General features: G+C 39.2%; 1 pseudogene; it reads right to left on the bottom strand.

Annotated features, from left to right (window-relative positions):
* Positions 1–472: 472 nt before the first annotated feature.
* LOC149145632 (putative carboxylesterase 18 pseudogene) lies at positions 473–1743 on the bottom strand (annotated as a pseudogene).
* Positions 1744–20553: the final 18810 nt, after the last annotated feature.

Below are 20553 nucleotides of genomic sequence, written 5' to 3'. Positions count from 1 at the left end.
GGGAATTAAACAAACTTAGATCTATCTTAACTCTAAATCTACCAAGGCTCAAGAGGGATCAAATCTGTTAAAATGCAAACCTCAATTTAGAGTGAATAGAGATTTGATAATTCACCCCTTTAAATAGACTATATTCCACATGAATACCATAGATTCTCATAAAAATTTAACTTAACTACCCAACAAAAACAAATAAAAACAATAATAATAACTTATAATTTTTATTATTTTAATTGAAAAATATTTCTATTTTAACATAAGATTATTTCTATTTTATTTTTACCCACTATAATCTCTCATCTCGCAAAATAATAAAATTATTCAAAATCTATTATCATTATCTCACAAAACAATAAAAAATATCAAGCTGATACTAATTCATGCAATATCATATCATAACCATTAAAATATCAATATATGTCAAATATAAATATCATATCATAACCATTAAAATATCTATATATATCAAATATAGATGACAGAGGAATATTTATATATATATATGTAACACACGATTAGCTCAAGACATTTGACTTGCCAGGGAATTGTAGGATTATTAAATGAAATTATATTTCATTCCATTTATAATCCATCCTAGGGTTTGTAGTTGTTGCAACCTGCAAATACCATATTCAATGTGATAAAATATGAGTGCAGAGTTTTCATTACAATATGAGTGCAGAGTTTTCGTTACAATCTCATATTGTGGGCAAGAGCTCCGCCCTCAATTGCAGGAAGTAGGCGAGATCACGCAGAAACTTTGGAGTCAAATGATACCCAGGAAATACGTGAAATGCATGGATTGCGTCCTCGTAGAAAAGAACCTCAACTTGGTTGCCCATGTTTTTCAGATGCTCAACGTATCGGAGCTGCCAATCTTGGAGGATATCCAGCCCTCCCACCACCACCAACGACTGAGGCAACGATATCCCCGATATATCGGTGCCCGTCACGTTGGCCGCAGGGTGGTCTCTCGTGGCCCCCTCCGGCAGAAACGCCCTCCAATACCAATCGGCCGCCTCCATCGTAATCAGCGGGACACCGTTGCTCAACCTCAACTCCGCCGGGGTCCTCTCCTCCCCACCAAAGTAAGGCTGAAGGAGAACGTGGCCCGCGATCTTGACTGGACTCATGTCCCCTTCTTTCGCCACGCGGCATCCGACGTGGTGCACGATGTTGCCGCCCGCGCTGTCGCCCATGAGAAAGCACCGCGACAAATCGGCGCTCGGCGGCAGGTAGCCCCGCCCCTGCGCACGGAGCCACGCCACAGCCGCGAAACAGTCGTCGTAGGCGGCCGGGCACTTGTGCTCCGGGGCCAACCTGTAGTCCACCGAGACCACGGCAACATTGAGCCGTCCGGCCAGCTTGCGGCAGAACGTGTCGTACGACACGTCGGCGGCTGACAGGGCGCAGAAAGCGCCACCATGGAAGTAAACGACGACCGGGAAATCCCCGTGAACACCGTTATCCGGCACGAACAAACGGACACGTACGCCGGTGGTTTTATCGATGACGACGTCTCTGGTATAAACTCCCTGGCGGGGTTCCAGGTCAGGTGAGACTTTGAGGTCTATGAAATTGGCGAGCCTCCGATTGACGGTGCCATCGTTTCGCCGGGTGACGGCGCCGGCGTTCTTGACGAGCCAACAGAGCACGCGGATACGAAGCGGAACGGAGCTTGAGCTTCTCATCGCGCCGCCATGGTGACCTGCATCTTCTGCCGCCATTTCCATTAACAGTGAACAACAATTGAGAGGAGTGGGAGTCCCAAATTGGATTGTTGTATTTATCGTCAAATCTGGAAGTTGTTAGCGTCACGTATATTGTGTGGTTTGTTGGGACTTTGGTAGTGAGAAATTAATTTGGAGTTGGTGATTATATGGGAAAGTTAAGTGGTAGTCTCTGCCTTTTCAACCAATCGATCTCTCTATTTTCAATGTTTCTCCAACGATTTTCTTTTAAATTTTCTATAAAAACGAATCTCTGGTTCATGGTCATGCCAGTTGGCCATGGCCATCTATATTTCTAGTTGTAATAGGCGAGCTACCTGCTGTAAATTTCATATTACAGATGGAACAGGCGAGCAACCTGCTCTAAGTTCTGATTTTTTAATATAAGATTAAGATTAAAGATTATTTTGTACGAAATTGATTTTCTTTGCAATTACAAGTTTGGTGAAACAGAGAATTTTTTAATATAATTAGAGTTTCATATATGAAGTTATAAATTTGGTAAAAAAAAATTAAAATGTTAATATGAATAAAATTTTATTATTGTCTTGACGATTAACCACATTTGTTGGTTCGAAACACGTCGATAAATGTCTATTTACATGTGATTTAAGTCAAAGTTATTCTTTCAACTATTATGGATCCAGAAGCTTCAATTCAACTAAAATTTTATTATATTTTTATAATTTTTATTTACAGATTTTTATTATAAAAATTCTAATTTCATGAATAATCATCTAATTACTGTGATTTTTTTGTGTTTTTCTTTTAATGTGATGAGATAACTTTGGGATAATTTCAATATCATATAATTTAAATTGCAATTTTAATAAAAAAATAAATTATATAAACTCTAAAAATTACCATATTTTCTAACTTTTCGTTGAATTTTAGAAAATAACCCAATTCTCCAACCAGGTGGACAACGTGGATGACTTATACGTAACCTGTTAATAGACCTATTAATACTAACATCGTTATAAGTGTGCTTTTATTTTATTAAATGTTATACTTAAAGCTTATATGAGTATTTAAAATAATAATTATTATTATTATAGTAATTTATTAATGGAGTTATCAATATTTTTGTTTTTTAAGGAAACGGTTATGGAACTTTCATTAACTATCTGGCAAAATACCATAAATTTGGTTACAAGAGCTAAGCCAAGTTTTTTGGAATCTCTCCAACCAGCTAAGCATGCCACAATCACTTGTGAATGGAGTCTTTTTACAATTTTTCACATTTTTCACATGGCCTTTTTCCGCTGATCCCAAGCTTATGAATACAAACGAACTGCTTTAGCAAAAGACGGAAAAACATAAAGAATTTTTAGGGGATCGGTTCCCAAGAGATTTCATTATCTTTGAGAATAGTTCGAGCATCTAACTGGGCTTCCTTATTTGCTTCTACATCTGCTTCCTTGTTATTGGTTCTCAGGATATGGAAGAATTCCAGTCTCAGGAGCTTGGTCATGCCTTTAATTCTTGAAATTGTCCTTGCAAGTCGAAGATCTGCCAGATTTGTATTGGTCACCATTGCATTGATGATGACTTGGGAATCTCCCAAAACAATTGCTTCTATGAGCCCCAGATCCTTAAGCGTTTTGATCCCTTGAAACAGCGCCATGACTTCAGCTTGGATGCTTGTGGTGTGGCCTAGACCCCATGCAAACCTGTGGATAGAAGATTCTTTTGGATTTATAATTAGGCCTCATGCTCCAGCCATTCCTAGATTTCCCTTAGCTGCCCCGTCAAAGAACAGGAGGGGAAGAGCTTGATTGGACAGCCAAGCTTGAAATTCTTCTCCATTTTTCCTCATTTGCCAGTCTTTGAGGCATATGGGCGATATTTTCGACTTTTGGAAATTTAGATTGAGAGCTGCTCCGAACTCAATGTCATGCTGGCTAAGATTTGTGTCATCATTTTTATCGCTCAGCCACTCATTTAGCTGTCCTTTAACTGTATTTGCAACTACCTTGTAGTTTTGTTCCTTATCCCTGAAGATCCTTCTATTCCTCTCCAACCAGGTTTGCCAGCTGATAAATTTGGGCAGAGCAGTCCATGCAAATTTGACAATCTTGTTTTTTGGGCCCGGTCCTGGATATCTAGCCAACCACCCAGCAAACAAATCCGGGACTGCATGGGGGAAGATGGGCATCAATTTCAACATTCCAAGGAGCTCCTGCCAAACTAGGACTGCATTCCAGAGAAAGATGAACAGCAGATTCAGGATTTTCGATTCACCTAGAAATCCCCTTTTCTTCAGCCTATCGTTTGTTAGGATTTTTTGATGGCATAACAGCCAGCAGAAAAAATCAATCTTTGGAATGGTGGAGAAGTTCCAGATACCGTTCCAAGGCGCTGGGTTGGGAGGAACGTGGGGTCTCTCCATGATTTTGGCATAGCCCTGAGCCACCGAATACCCAATCTGCTTCGCTCCCTAGCCTCTCGAGTCTTTCCTTCTTGCGTGAAGAGGTGCAACTCCATGTAACATCTGTAGTAGCGTGACATAGTCTGGCAACCACGCAGCTGGCACATTGAGCGTTTTCCAGCCAGCCCAGCTATCTCCATGCCAAGTCGATATGTCCCAGAGCGATGTAATGTTTGCTTCTTCCATCCACGCCTTCAACTCTCTCCTGAGACTCGAGTTCACTAACGGAGGTCTGTTCATAATATTGTCATCCCAAATTCTGATACGTTTGCCATTCCCAGGTATCCAATAGGCATTATCTCTTATAAGTGGCCCAACTTTAAAAATTAAATTGCTGAGAGGGGATCTAAAATGGACTTTGGGCTGCTCCAGACACCTGAGTCTCTGACCTCTGAAATATTTCCTCCACAGCACCAACTGAACCCATCCAGGCTTTGGCGCTATGATCTTCCAGATCAGTTTAGCTCCCATTGCTAAATTCTGAGTGTTTAGATTTTTAAAATTTAATCCTCCCTCCTGTAGCGGCCTGGATACTATTTCCCAGTTTACTAAGGAGAGTCGCTTCTCATTATTCTTGCCTCCTTTCCAAAGGAATTTTCTGATTAGCTCCTCCATGTTTTTAATGATTCCCATTGGCGCCAAAAGAACAGAGAAATTAAAAAGAGGCAGGCTGCTTAAAACGGATTTGATAAGTACTGATTTTCCGGCCATGTTGAGCCAAGATGACCCCCAGGCCTGCATTTTTGTTTTAAATTTTTCTATCTGAGGGAGCCAATCCTTGCTTATAGCCCTCTTGTGGAAGATGGGCAGCCCCAGGTACTTGAAGGAGGTCCAAGATGCTGAAGCTGCAAAGCCTAGGCATCTGGCGATGGAACTAGCAGCAGCCACTGATACATTCCAGCAATAAACATGGCACTTACCCCTGTTTAGTTCACTGCCCGATGCTTGGCAGTAGTCTTCCAGCACTTCTTTGAATTTACTTGCCGATAGTTGAGAAGCAGCCCCAAGGAGCAGAGTATCATCTGCAAAGAGGGTGTGATTGATGCTTTTCATCCCTCTTGCTATGCACAATCCAACTATCTCTTGATCTTGTTGTTTCTTGTTTAAGTGAAAACTGAGGACAGAGGCCTGCAACACAAAGAGGAGAGGTGACAGGGGGCACCCCTGCCTCAGCCCTCTAGATGCTTTAAAGAAATCGGCAGCCCTGCCATTCACTAAAGGAGCAATCCAGGGTTCGGAAATACAAGCTCTGATCCATTTGATAAATTTTTGTCCAAACCCAAGTTTGTGCATTACATCAAACAGAAATCTATGTCTTACACGATCAAATGCATTAGCTAGATCGAGTTTAATAACCATACCTTTTTCTTTTCGACGAAGACTGGAGTGGATCGCCTCTTGGACCAAGATGAAATTGTCTACCAACTGCCTGCCCTGAATAAAGCCGCCTTGATTCTCCGGGATGACTTTAGGGAGGATTTTCTTCAATCTGTTTGCTATAACTTTGGTGATCACTTTGTATCCAATGTTACATAAGGATATAGGATGAAATCTATTAAAGGAATTAGCACCTTTTTCTTTAGGAATGAGGGCGAGGAATGTTGAGTTTGTGCAGCCTCCAATTTTTTGCCATTCTTAGGATTTTAGGATCATTTTCATAAATTCTTTCTCAACTATTTGCCAGCATGTTTGAAGAAATCTGGGCGTGAATCCATCTGGACCCGGAGCTTTATCGGGTTCCATTGCAAAGAGAGCTTCTTTGACTTCATTTGTAGTGATTTTATTTTCGAGAATCTGGTTCATTTTTGCAGTAATGAGCTTGGGGACAGCGTCTATCAGATTGGCATTCAGGCTGGTCTCCACGTCTTTAGAATACATCTTTTCAAAGTGGTTTGACGCAGCCTTCTTGATGCTGGCAAAGTCTTTTAGAGTGTTGTTTTCATTTTTAATTTCTGATATAGAGTTTCAGCATTTTCTAGCTTGAGTCTGCTTATGGAAAAAGGAGGAATTACGATCTCCAGCCTTGAGATATAGACTCCTTGACTTGAGCCTCCATAATTCTTCTTCTATCAGGCACGCCCTATGGAATTTATGTTGCAGCTAATATTCCTTATCTAACTCTTCTTTGGTGATTTCGGCAACTTCCAGATGGAGGTGATGGATTTCCATATCATTTTGAATTTTTTTTCTATCCTCTGCAGGATTGGGCAAGGTCTTTTGATCTGTAAATGGAATGTACTTGTTTAAGGGTGCAAGGTATCCATTTCCAATAATTTCAACTGTGAACTAGACACTCCAAATGACCTCTAAAAATGTATAAACTTCTTATTTCTTATACAGAGATAGATTGTAGGGGCATTCACTGGACATGTCACCTCTAAAGAGAGGATGAGTTCCAGAGGCTACCTGGCCCTCTACAGGCTCTGCCTAAAGAAATAACAAAGTAAACACTTAGAAGTCTTTGACATACACATACTTGAAATTTGCTGGCTTGCGGAATAAGACAAATAACTTTCTGCAGCTGAACAGGTGATTATGTGTGTATGCAAGTTATATTTATTTGCTATTTAAAACTTTATATTAGTTTTGTTTAGCATCTCATCTTCAGCAAATAAAGACATCAAAATGATAAAGCAGTTCACCCCTTCTGGGCTACATCTGCTGGACCAAGCCTCTCCAACTAGGCTTGTCCTCTTGTATTAAAATTGCTACAAAGGATAATACAAGAATATGGTGTCTCAAAGGACAGATCTGACTGTAAATACAGAATCAGAAGATAGGAATTAGCCAAACATGCTCTTTCCCAAACACTAAACAGTGAATTTTGTACCTTACACAGTACTTTCCCCAATTGGCTCTGGTGGCCCTTTAAACTTGAATGGAGAATTTTGAGGTGAAGATGACCTCAATTGGTTCTGAAACCTCTTTCATTAGACTCAGAAGGTCGAAAATAGCAGACATAGGCTTTTGAATCACCAAAAACGGATGAACAGAGCCCCCAAACAGCTCCTGCACTGAAATGGCCCTAGTGGCCCTGAAAGCTTCCCTGAAGCTAAACAGTGAGAAGAATGCCTCAAAAGGAAAAAAGAGATGCAGAAATGGATTCAGAAGGCTGGAAAACTTCAGGAATGACCTTCGTTCCACATTCACTGGCTACACAATTCCCAATGCAGCTCCCAAACTGATTTGGCCCTAATGGCTCCTGGAACTTCCATGAAGCTAAAACACCTGCAAATGACCTCAGATGGCTGTGAAACCTGTGCCCATGGCTTCAGAAGGTCGGAGAGACCCAAAATCAAAAAAAAAAATCGTCCAAAACTGACTTTCCTAGCCAAAGTTATGGCCATTTAAAGTTTCTCCAGTTTGCCCCTAGAAAAACTCCAGCTAACTTTAGTTAACTCTAGATAGCTCGCCAATTATGGCGGGTCCGCAAAATTTGGCGCTCCTGCCAAAATTCCGCCAACTTAACTGCAGTTACATTTAATGTTTGGTGCTTGCCTCGGATTTCGTGCCAGGCGGAATATTCTTTTTTTAATTTTTTTTTTGAAAAATTAAAATTTCTAATGTTATGGACAAATTCTTCTTTTTGCCATAACTTCCTCATACGGCGACCGTTTTTCAAACCGTTTGCGGCGTCGGAATTGGGAAGACGAGCACTTTCCTGTCATTCAACTTTGAACCAGCTCTAAGCACTTTAAATTTTGATCATTTTACGACACTTAGGACATGAGCACTTGATCATATTTACCCAGCCTTTCAACATCTTTTTAACTCTACGAAGTTTTTCCTCCCATACGAAGAAGGGAGACCCCTTGACCGGCTCTTTCCAGCACTCTCTAATATTTTGCAAGAAATCTGTCTCTTTGGTCCATAGAGAGCTAAACCTGAAAGGTATAGGACCTAGATCCTTAGTAGATATCAGTTCTAGGCTGATAAGCTTATGATCTGAGACACTGCTTTGGAGAATACGCTTTCTAGCCTCTAACTCCAAGAGTAGGAAGGAGCTTTTAACAAGAAATTGGTCGAGTCTTACCACTATATGTCCCGGCCCCACTCTCTTGTTTGACCAGGTGAACGTGCCGGTGACTGGTTTTATATCTAGCAGATCCTAGTCTTGCATGAGGTCTTCCGCCCATTCTCTTGCCGGGTCCCTGACTATGCTACCTCCTCTTTTTTCTGATGCGCAGAGTGTGAGATTTAGATCTTCGGCTATAATTATATTTTCCAAATTTTCTAGATCTGCCAGGCTTTTGATGGAGTCCCAACAGTTCTTTTTCTCACCTGCATTGTTAGGAGCATACACATTGAACAGACAAATAATCTCCTTTGATTCTAAATGTTGCATTTTTAAAAAAATCCAATGGGTATTCAGGGACTCAGAGATTAATGAAAACTTATTTGTGTTCCAGAGTGCCCCAAGTCCTCCCGATGCTCCGCGGGCAGACATTGCATGCGCTCCATTTTTATTCCAAAATTTTTTGCTTGCTTGGAGGAAGGCTGAATCCTCCATTTTGGTCTCCTGGATGAGGAGGATATCTGGGGATTCCAATCTTATTAAGCTATGCATTGCTTCTTCCTTAGCTGAGGTTCCCATCCCCCTACAATTCCAGGAGACTATCTTCATCATTTATTTCTACCTTGGAGGGCTCCCTTAGAGCCCTGTGATTGAATCCTAGTCACCTTCGGAGTTTTAGCTAGGAGCTTCTCTAGCGTTGGCTGGCTGCCCTAGAGCTTGTCCTTATAGGTTTCTTGTTCTCTTTTTTCTTTTGCAGATTTGCGCCCTCGTGTAGATCTTCTGGGAGAGGACTGGGATTCCTCGATTTCCCCTTCTTCTTCCGATTCCTCGGACTCTTGGGTTTCCTCCTCTTCTTCTGAAGCCTTCTCTTTGGATCTCTCTGGAATACTTTTAATGGAGGGGGAGGCTTTAAGGGGAGAGGCCTCCTTTGGAACTTCTGTCTCTTGTGTGTTCATGATTTCATATCCGAGGATTTCAAATTTATTTCCTTGGCTTTCCCTGGCTGTTTTTTGAGCAGGGCCCTCTTGAGGAGTTTTGGCACTGCCATTTGTGTTCTTCCTGTGAGAGGTTTTGGATCGCTTTGCCTGATTCCATCCATCTTCCTTTCCTTTTTCTTCCACCCCTTTGGACGGGCAGTCCCTGGCAAAATGCCCGTAGACGTGGCACTTCCGGCATTTGAATGGCAGCTGCTCATAATCCAGTTTCTGTATATGAGTCCAGGGACCTACCACTATTTTGACGGCTTTCGGCAGTCCGACCTCCAGATCTACCTCCACATAGATTCTGGCACAATCATACTGGTCCTTACTGTTAGCCTTGTCTATAAATTTTCCAAGGGTATTTCTGATGTGCTTCAAAGAATCCCAGTTCCAGCAATGAACTGGGAGGTTGGGGAGTCTCACCCACACCGGAACCGCTGTGGGCACGTCCACCGCCAGATCGAAGTCTGGCGTCCATTTGTTTAAATACAGCCCTTGGGGGCCCATGAAGTAGGGGCCATTCCTGAAAATAAGGTCTTTGTCTTCTTTTGCAGAGAATTCGAACAAAAAATAGCCTCTCCCGAGGAAGTAAGAGGTTACCTTATTTTGGATCAGAGGTGCCCAGTTCCTGGCTACCCAATTCTCGGTCGACTTCGGGGAAGGCCAAAGTCCTGTAAACTGACCAACCAGAGCCCGATCTGCCAGAGAAAGAGCTACTTGGATCGGTCCTTCTGGCGGGAGAGCGATCTCCGGAATATCTTCCAGCCTTTTCACAAACTTCGTTGCTTCCATGCATTTCTTCTTAGGCAGGGAGGCTAGAAGGGTTTTGAAGGCCTCTGCTGCGGAAGGTGAAGGAGGAGAGGGGGTTGGCTCCTCCATGGAGAGCCAATAGCTCCAGCCAGGGCGGCTGCGGCTGGAAGCAGGACCCTCGGCGGACCCCCGCAGGCACAAAATAGATCCCTCCGCAAGCTCCCTCGCAGGCTCCAGGCAGGACCTTCCGCGGACTCCCACGCAAGCTCAGAACGCGTGAAGTGCGGGTGCGCTCACAGGCTCGGCTCCCGCGGAAAGTGGATCTTCGCAGGTTGCAGAGCGCTCAGAAGGTAGATCCCTATCCACCAATATTCAATGGAGTTATCAATATTAACATCATGATAAGTGTGTTTTTATTTTATTAATTGTTATATTTAAGCGTTATATTTGTATTTATTATTATTATTGTTATTATTATTATTTTTTATAGATTAAAGACTTATCAATACTAACATTGTGAAGTGTGCTTTTATTTTATTAAATGTTATATTATTATTATTGTTATTATTATTATTACAGAAAAGTAATAATAAAATGAAAATAATGTGCAAATTAAAATTAAAATTTGTTTTTTTTAAATAAAAATTTTAAAATTAGATTTGAAAGCATTTAAAATTTGTTTCTTTCAAAAAAAATTAAAATTAGATTTGAAAGCTAAATGTGATATTGGTAATAGTATTTTTTTTTCAAAGATTAACATTACCAATAAAATTATGATATTTGCAATATGTTTCATTCCAAATTGAAATTATAAAATCAAATTTTAAATAGAAAAGTGTTGTTATATTTAGTTTTTATTTCAAATTTTAAATAGAAAAGTGTTGTTATATTTAGTTTTTATTTCAAATTTTAAATTACATTTTTTTAATATTATTACAAACAAAATCATATAAAAAGAAAATAGGATGTTAATAATAAGAGAATGAAAAAAAAGTAAAATTATGTTCGCATCATTGAATTTTGAGGTAATATGGCCAATATTTAAAAGTAGCATTAGTGAAAGGAGACATAAAATGCACCTAAGTTGTGTTCTTTTCTACATAAAATTTAGATGCCCTTAAGTTGTGGTTTCTTAAACCACAAAATAGTCCCACAAATCATAAAAATCTCACAACTATATGGTTGTTACATCTATCCAACAAAGGATTTCTATGTGATTGTAATATCCCCAACATATTTACTTGGAATATTTACAGTATATTATTAATGTGCTTTGAATCGGCCGATATCAAGAAACAGTTTCCTTAAAAATTAGTTACAAACTAATTTCACATTCATGAAACTGAAAAAACTATGAGAACAAGATTGGGGGTGGGTGCCATTTGGCACGCAAACCTTTCTTCAGCTTTTGAAGGAATGAAATAATGAGGGGGATAATCATTGATAGTGATAATGGATTGTCAAAGCACCTGCAACGATGTTAGGTTCCTATAATACTAGTGTATTCCTCCATTATTATTGTCATTGTAGCCCTTATTGTTATGGTTGTCCTCATGTTGTCCCCATATTGTTATTATTGTGCCGCATAGAAGCTCATTATTGTTATTGTTATGCCCTTACATTATTATTGTTATGTTGACTCTGATTATATTGTGGCCCCTTAGACTCCTATATATAGAAATGAGGTTTTTCCATTTGAATCATCCAAGAATTGTTCATTTATGTAATGTAAAGGAGGTTTCCCCTAATGGCAAAAAGGTATTAGATGAAACTCATGATAAGAAAAAAAGAAATGTTAATCATGATTTCATGGACTCTAATATTGGATCGAAGACCCACCATGTTCCAAAGATTGATATGAGCAATTTTAATGGCAAGGATCCCATAACATGGATACTATAGATGCAGCAATATTTCCATCTCCATAATGTGAAAAACACACAAAAGGTATGCATTGCAACTTTATATTTGGAACCTAATCAGTTTGTATGGTATCGATGGCTTTGCTCTCATAAAAAAATTATCACTTGGTCAATTTTTACGGAGGAAATGATGGCACATTATGAGGATACAAAGAGCAACACCTTCTTTAGTCAATTGATAAATCTCAAACAAAAGGGTTCAATGGTGGAGCACATTGAGGACTTCCAAAAATTGAATATAAGGGTAAATGATATTCCAGAGGAGCATAGGATTGATGTGTTCATAGGGACCTTAAAGGATAACATCCAACATGAGGTTTTCCTTTGGGAACCTAATTCATTGGAAAAGGCATTCAGGTTGGCAAGAAAAATTGAAAGCAAAATTATGGCAATAAGGAAGCCTACCACTCACAAATATAAAGATGGAAGTGTTGTTGCCTCTAGCCTTCCACAACCTACAAGGTTGCACCACAACAATTGGAAGAAAAAAGAAAAAAAGGGCTTTGTTATAGTTGTGATAGCAAATACACTAAATGTCATAAGTGTGCTGAGAAGAAATTATTTTACATAGATTGTGAATAGGAGGAAGAAAATGAACAAGAAACGTCAAAAGAAGAGGATATACACCAAGAACCAACCCTATATAAAGAAGAAATGAATCTGACCATATCTTGTAATGCATTGGCAGGAATTACAACTCCTCAAACTCTCAAGATAGAAGGACATATCAAGAAGAAAAAGGTAATAGTGTTGATTGATTCGGGTAGTACCCATAATTTTATTCATTGTAAGATAGCCAAGGAATTGAATTACTTCCTATATCCAGCACCAGAGTGTCAAGTGATGGTTGCAAATGGAGGAACCATAAATTGCTCTGGAAAGTGCCATAATATCAATTTATCCATGGGAGAATATGCATTGAATAGTCAAATGCTTTCCATTCCAATGGGTGGTGTTGATGTTGTACTAGAAGTCCAATGGCTACAATCTTTGGGTACAATAGCTTTTAATTTTCAAGAACTTTTCTTGATTTTTTTGTGGGAAGGAAAGGAAGTTGAATTAAGGGGCATCGCAGGGAAACCAAGAAAGATAATCAGCTCTAACGGCATGACAAAACTTCTAAAGAAAGAACAACGGAGCATAATTGCACAATTATGTTCACTAAAGGTTCCCACATCGAAATCATTTATTTCTTCAGATCTCAAAAAAGTCTTGGACAATCATTCTAAGGTATTTGAGACTCCCAAAGGCCTCCCACCTATTCGTGATCATGACCATGTTATTCATTTGATTCCAAGAATTGTTCCTCCAAACATCAGGCCTTACAAATATCCTTATGCCCAAAAGAGTGAAATTGAACGTATGGTTGCAAAAATGATAGAGGATGGTATAATTCAACCTAGTCAAAGTTCTTTCTCTGCTCCAGCAGTATTAGTGCACAAGAAGGATGGATCATGGTGCAAGTGTCCAGATTATAGGGAGCTCAACAAGCTCACTATTAAAGATAAATTTCCCATTCCAGTCATTGATGAACTATTGGATGAATTAAATGGAGCAATTTACTTCACCAAGTTGGATCTTCGTTCGGGATATCATCAAATCAGAATGAAGACTGAAGACATTCCAAAAACAACATTTAGAACTCATGAGGGTCATTATGAATTCTTAGTCATGCCTTTTTGCCTTACCGATGCACCTTCTACATTTCAAGGTTTGATGAATTCCATTTTCAAACCCTTCCTTAGAAAATGTGTGTTAGTATTTTTTGATGATATACTAATCTATAGCAAGTCTTGGAAGCATCATGTTCAACATGTTGACAGGGTGCTCAAACTATTGGAGGAGAAACAATTATATGAAAAAACCTCGAAATGTTTCTTTGGAGTACAGGAGGTGGAATATTTGGGTCATATTCTATCTCATGAAGGTGTTAAGGTAGACCCTAGCAAAATTAAAGCCATTAAGGAATGGAAAATTCCCACATCCATAAAGCATCTGCGAGGATTTCTCGGGTTGACAGGGTATTATCGCAAGTTTGTTAAGAATTATGGGATAATAGCAGCACCTCTAACAACATTACTAAAGAAATATGCATTTTCTTGGACTCCAGAAGCAACAGTGGCCTTTGAACATCTTAAAGAGTTAATACGCCAAGCACCAGTATTAGCTATGCCAGACTTCACAAAAACTTTTATTATGGAATGTGATGCCTCAGGAAATGGAATTGGTGTTGTTTTAATGCAAGAAGGAAGACCTATTGCTTTTTAAAGTCGTCCAATCAAAGGAAAGTATTTACATAAACCTATTTATGAGAAGGAAATGTTGGCAACACTACATGCACTTAAGAAATGGCGGCCTTACCTAATGGGAAGACACTTCAAGGTAAAAACGGATCATGATAATCTTAAATACTTTTTAGAACAAAGATTGTCTCCACAAGAGCAACAAAAATGGGTCAAAAATATGTTGGGTTATGACTTTGAAATCATCTACAAAAGAGGGAAGCAAATTGTTGTTGCATATGCACTTTCAAGAAAGGATGAGGATGTGGAAGCATTGTTTTGTGCCATTTCTATTATCTAACGTGATTGGATAAACAAAGCAAGGGATGAATGGAAGAAGGATGAAGAAGTGTGGGCACTCATTCAAAAGTTGCAGCAAGATCCCAGTACATCTGATACATTTAGCTGGAAAAATGATTTGTTATGGTATAAAGATAGTGTATGCATCTATAAGAATTCCCAACTCAAACAAAAGATTTTTCTTGAATTGCACACCTCTCTGTTAGAAGGGCACTCGAGATTTTTAAAAACTTACCACAGGGTTAAGAAGGAATTTTTTGGGATGGCCTTAAATCTTATATTCGAAAGTTTATTGCGGAATATTTAGTTTTCCAACAAAATAAAGTTGAAACAATTAAGACCCAGGGTATGTTACAAACTTTATCCATTCCAAGTCAACGTTGGGAGGAGGTTTCAATGGATTTTATCATGGGTCTACCCAAGTATGAGGAAAGAGTGTCATCATGGTGGTAGTTGATAGACTTACCAAGTATGCACACTTTTGTGCATTATCTCATCCATTTAAAGCCAATACAGTTGCTATTGCATTTATGGAAACAATACAAAAGCTACATGGAAACCCAAAAATTATTGTAAGCGACAAAGATCCCATTTTCACTGGAAATTTTTGGACGAGATTATTTTCTTGTTTGGGTACTCAATTAGCTCATATCTCATCTTATCATCCTTAATCTGATGGGAAAATTGAGATAGTGAACAAATGTTTGGAAGGATATCTTTGTTGCTTTGTAAATGATAAACAGACACGATGGGTCAAGTGGTTGCCTCTAGTTGAATGGTGGTATAACACTTCCTTCCATAATGCAACAAAAATGACCCCATTTATGGCATCATCCACCGTCCATCACATCATCTTTAAGAGAAAATTCTAAGGTTCAAGCAATGGAAGATCACATCGAGCATCAACAATAAGTTCTTTAACTCTTAAAGGATAACCTCACTTTGGCACAGAATAGAATGAAACAATAGGAAAATCAACATTGCACCGAAAGAAGTTTTGATGTATGTGACTGGGTATTTCTACGACTACAACCATACAAACAAATGTCCCTCAAGTATGCTAAGAAGGATAATAAATTATCACCAAAGTATTGTGGTCCATACAAGGTGTTGTAAAATATTGGTACTATGGCATACAAATTGGAGCTTCCTGCATCTTCCCGACTACACCCAATTTTCCATGTTTCATGCTTAAAAAAGGTTATAGGTGACAAGCTCACAGTTCAAACAATATTGCCAGATCTTAATGAGGAAGGAAAAATCATATTGGAACCTAAAGCAGCCATAGAAACAAGAACTCGACAGCTACAAAATAAATCAATTTCAGAGTATCTCATTAAGTGGAAGAACTTACCCGCTGAAGATTACACATGGGAGGATGAAAATTTTATACAAAAGCATCTAGAACTACTCAAGCGTTGAGGACAACACTTTTTTGAAGGAGAGGGGCATGTTAGGTCCCTATAATTGATCCAAAATAGATTTTGGATAGACTCCTAAGTCTAAGTGTTCCTCACTGAGGAGAATAAAGATCCAAGGAAGTTCCTGGAACTAGCCCCATTACAGAGATCATCTCATTCTAAATCTACTGCAACTTGAATGGGAAAAAGCTGACTTAGGATGCAGAAGTTATCACACAATGAAGCTGCCCTTTTTTCCTTTGGAAAAAGAGGCAAAATCCCCTAAGAATGGGTCCAAAACCCTCTAAGTCTTCAAAATCTTTAAAAATATTCAAAACTAGTGCAAAAGGAGAACCTTCAAAAAAGGCAGAAAACATTATCGGGACCCAAAAATATGAAGAAATAGTGGAAATAAGGCGTATCGGAGGCTTAAACCAACAATGAACAGGTGCCATTGGATCTGGTCGATCAACTGTCAAGATCCAATCGGAAAATCGCAATCAGCAGTGGCAAGCAGAGGATATCAGAGCATGTTATGTGACAATTGCAATCGCGATATAGCAATCGGCGATTACATAGGAGCGCTTACCAAACGGCCAGGGCTTATGCGATATGCGATTGTGACAAGTCGCATCGCAATATCGCGTCGAAACATTGCAAAGGAGCGGGGCCGTTATATATATATATATATATATATATATATATATATATATATATATATATATGCGATGTGGTGGCCAAACCCGATGGGGCTATAGGTGACAGTTGATATATTTTGAAATCCGCCCAACGGAATTTTTCTATGTATTTCACATATTTCGTTTGATAAACGAAATACGAAGGGAAGCACCGATGCGATGAAATCCAGACCCGAAAGGGGTTTCTAAATGCAAATGTATATTATTTCAAATCTGCCATAAGGCCATTTTGCAAGATTTTCAGCGTTTTAATGTATTTTTAAAATACAAGGAGAAACCATGAAACATGGGCATTGCGACTTGCGATAGCGATTATGGGCAGACCCGATAGGAGTTTAGGGCAGAATTCATAGTAATTGAAGTCCGATAAATAGATATTTGGTGATTTTTCCCGTGTTTTACAGTGTTTCTTTGTGTAAACAGGGAATCACTATTTCTAGGGATTTCAAGCGCTGATGGTTCCATTTCGTTATAGAACAGGTGGCCACCTCCCCTAAAGGCATTAGCAATGATTATTTAATGCTCAGAGAGGGGATTTGAGTGGACCGTGGTCGGAAGACAAAGAGCCCAAGATGGAAAATGAACCGACAAGCGTCAATTGGCTTTAAAAGCCATGAATGTCAGAGACAGAGGTTGTTGGGGGTTGTTGCTAAAACAGAGAATAAACTAAGCCAAAGCAGGAAGCTAAGGCAAAAGAGGTAGTGCAGAAGCAAAAAGAGCAGCTGAGGGAGTCACTTGGAAGCCAAGTGAAAGGCCAAGAGAGCTGTAAACTGATAGAGAGCCAGAGCCAAAAGCCAAGAGCCAAGAGCCAGAGCTTCAAGAGCTAGGGGATAAAATGGTGTCTGAACCCACTGTTTCTATGTAAAGCAGTAGGAGTTGAGCCAAGAGCTTGTAAAAAGGACTTATACCATAATCCCAGAGAGCCTAGTTGAGTTGACTAGAGCTCACGGAGACATAGCCCAAGAGTTTTGGGTGAACTCCTAATTAAATTGTTGTCTTATGTGTTGTTTTACTGCTGCATTATTTACTATTATATGTATTTATATATCAGTTCAAGCACATTTACATATCAGCACAAACAACAGATTTTAAAGCATATAATCAGTTTAAAACAAATACCAGCATACACCTTATGTTCAAGCACATATTTAATTCCGCATTGGTTAATCCTAAAGACTTGGGAATATTTAAAGCTTTGGAAGTGGGAGAGGTTCTTGTAAGTTAGACAAGAAGCCTAAGAGCTCCATTTTCAGATCAGGTGGTATTAGAGCCTAAGTTTGGTTAACCCCACCTTCAAAGAAGGTTATATCAGAATGCTTGATTGACAGAGCGAATATTGCTCACCTAAAATGTGTTTGGGCAGTCAAGGATTGATTATCTGATTGATGTATGCTTGTTTGCAAACTGACTATTTTTTGAGTTTGCAGAAGTGAATGGAAAGCTATTGATAGCTCAATCTAGGAAGGACAAATAGGAAGAAGGGTTGAAGGCATTATTCTATCCCAAGGGACCTCAAGGCAATCCTTGAAGCACAAGAGGTTTGTTGCAAAAAGTTGCTTAAATAAGTTCTTTGTTAATCTTGTTTGAAGTTCTTTCATTCATTGGTATAATGACAAATTCTACAAGTGAATCCTCAAATTCCTCCTTCATCACAAGATTCTTTGATGAAGACATGAAGCAAGAATTGTCCACCATGATGGATATGGTGAGAGAAATGTATGAGGATGGAGGGAAGAGCAACAAACTTAGGGAGCAGTTGAATTCCATGAAGGAAGAGAAGTAGTTGCTATCTGACAAACTGCAGGAAATGGAGAGGCAACTTCATATTGCAAATATGAACCTGAAAAGGATGCATGAGTTGGAGACATAGATCTTTTTTGCCCAAGAAGCCTTATTCAAGTATTAGCTTGAAGAAGAGGTAAACCATTCCAGTTTGTCTTCAAATTCTTCTGAGAATGCTTATATTGGTTCTTTTGAAAAACATACTAAAGGCATAGGTTCCAAGCTAATGTCCAATATGGGCTATGAAGGAAAGGGCTTGGGAAAGCATGCACAAGGTATTGTTGAACCAATAATGATTGAGGAAAGGCCTAAGTATTTGGGTCTTAGCTATGGACAAGCTCATGGAGAAAGTTCCAAAGCTACCATAAAGGCCATTGAAACAGCTCCAAGAAGAAGTTGCATTACCGAGTGTGAAGATTGTATTCAGGAGGAATGCAATAGCTTGAAACATCATTTGCAGGATGCAGGTGTTCAGAAGCACACACTCAAACCAGAGAGTTGGGGAGCCACTTCTTCATTTGATTCACCTCCTCATGAAGGCAATAAAGGTGAAACAGAAAGGTATAAATATGGTTCTAAACATTTTCCTTTTGATTGTGCAAAGCATGATAAATTTCCACATATGTATGGGAAAAGAATTGCATGTTCCTTTTTTGGGTTGGATAACCATAATGTTTCTAGATTTTGGAAGAGAATGGCCACATACAGGAAACTTTTGAAGGAAAAGAAGCAAGAAGCCAAAGGTCCATTGGACAAGGAAAATCATGCTGCCAAGAGGATGCACATGTGTTGCACTTACTGCCATAAGCAAGGGCATCTTGCTGAAAGATGTTGGACTTTGAATCCAACAATGCTTCCACAAAAGCTGAACAAAGTGGAAAGAGAAGATGACAGAAATGGAAAGGAAGATTCCATGAATGATGTGTCTCAGAATGATTTACATGTTGATATTGATGTGCAGACAAAGGTAGTACCTTTGAAAGGGATTGGTAAGAAATGGCTAGAGTTCTTTTCCAATTAAGTTTGTATGTCTATTGATGCATCTATTTGCATTTATTTGTTAATGAGATGCAAGTTGCAAGTTCTAACCAAGAAAGTGAATAGAAAATCTGAGTAGGAGACTCACTTTATTGCTGCAACATTATATTTCATTTCATCTTCAAAAGTACAGCGTACTTAAGTGAAAGTTGAAGGATGAAATGCATGCATGAGCGATGTGCATGGACACAGGAATGTTTTCCTTGTTTTGAACTTGTGTGAGTAATTAACTTGTAGGGTTGATTGTGTTGATGCAATGTTGACTTGGGAGGATTTAACTTGGTCTCCTAGATGGGGATAATGATGAAGTGTTTCATCTTTTGAAAAAGAGTCCAAATGGTCTTTTTCGACATGCTTTACTTGAAGGTTCATTTGTTTTAAAGGCATGTTTTGTGGGCTTATTGTCTAGTCTATCATTTGTATGCAGATGTAAGGCATGGAGGTGTTCACCAGATGTGAAATCTGTTTCTTTTGTTGAAGCAGGAGTTTAGGCCATCCAGTTGTTGTCGGTATTTCTGTTGTTGTTAACAGTTTTTGTTGACAGCTTTTCAAACAAGTACAAATGAAAGTTTTGTGGAGCATATGTACTTCACATTTGTTTGAGCCACCTTGGATCAATGATCAAGGCAGGGAAGCTCAAACTACCTTCTATAACCATTTCAGCAGGAGTTCTGTAGGAAGGCAAAGAGGAAGGCAGCGCTTCCCAGGAACACCAGCCCATCCAAGAAGGGAAGTGGTCAGAAACTTTGGTTCAGAGGAACTATGAAACGCAAGTGTAGGGAGGTTGAAAGAAGAGGGTGAGTCACTCTCATTTATTGTTTAGATCAGTATATCAATCTTTTGGAGACAAAAAGTTCTTTTAGTGGGAAGGCATGATCCAAAATAGATTTTGGATAGACTCCTAAGTCTAAGTGTTCCTCACTGAGGAAAATAAAGGTCCAAGGAAGTTCTTGGAAATAACCTCATTGCAGAGATCGTCTCATTCTAAATCTATTTCAACTTGAATGGGCAAAAACTAACTTAGGATGCAGAATTTATCACAAAATGAAGCTGCCCTTTTTCCTTTGGAAAAAGAGGCAAAATCCCCTAAGAATGGGTCCTAAAAACCCTCTAAGTCTTCAAAATATTCAAAACTAGCGCAAAAGGAGAACCTTCAAAAAAGGCAGAAAACACTATCGGGACCCAAAAATATGAAGAAATAGTGGAAATCAGGCCTATTGGAGGC

The sequence above is a fragment of the Pinus tabuliformis genome, chromosome X (assembly GCF_031772625.1).
Source record: "Pinus tabuliformis cultivar Carrire ecotype Pingquan chromosome X, CPIR1, whole genome shotgun sequence".
In the NCBI taxonomy this organism is placed as follows: domain Eukaryota; kingdom Viridiplantae; phylum Streptophyta; class Pinopsida; order Pinales; family Pinaceae; genus Pinus; species Pinus tabuliformis.
This window is presented reverse-complemented; position numbering and strand designations above follow the sequence as displayed.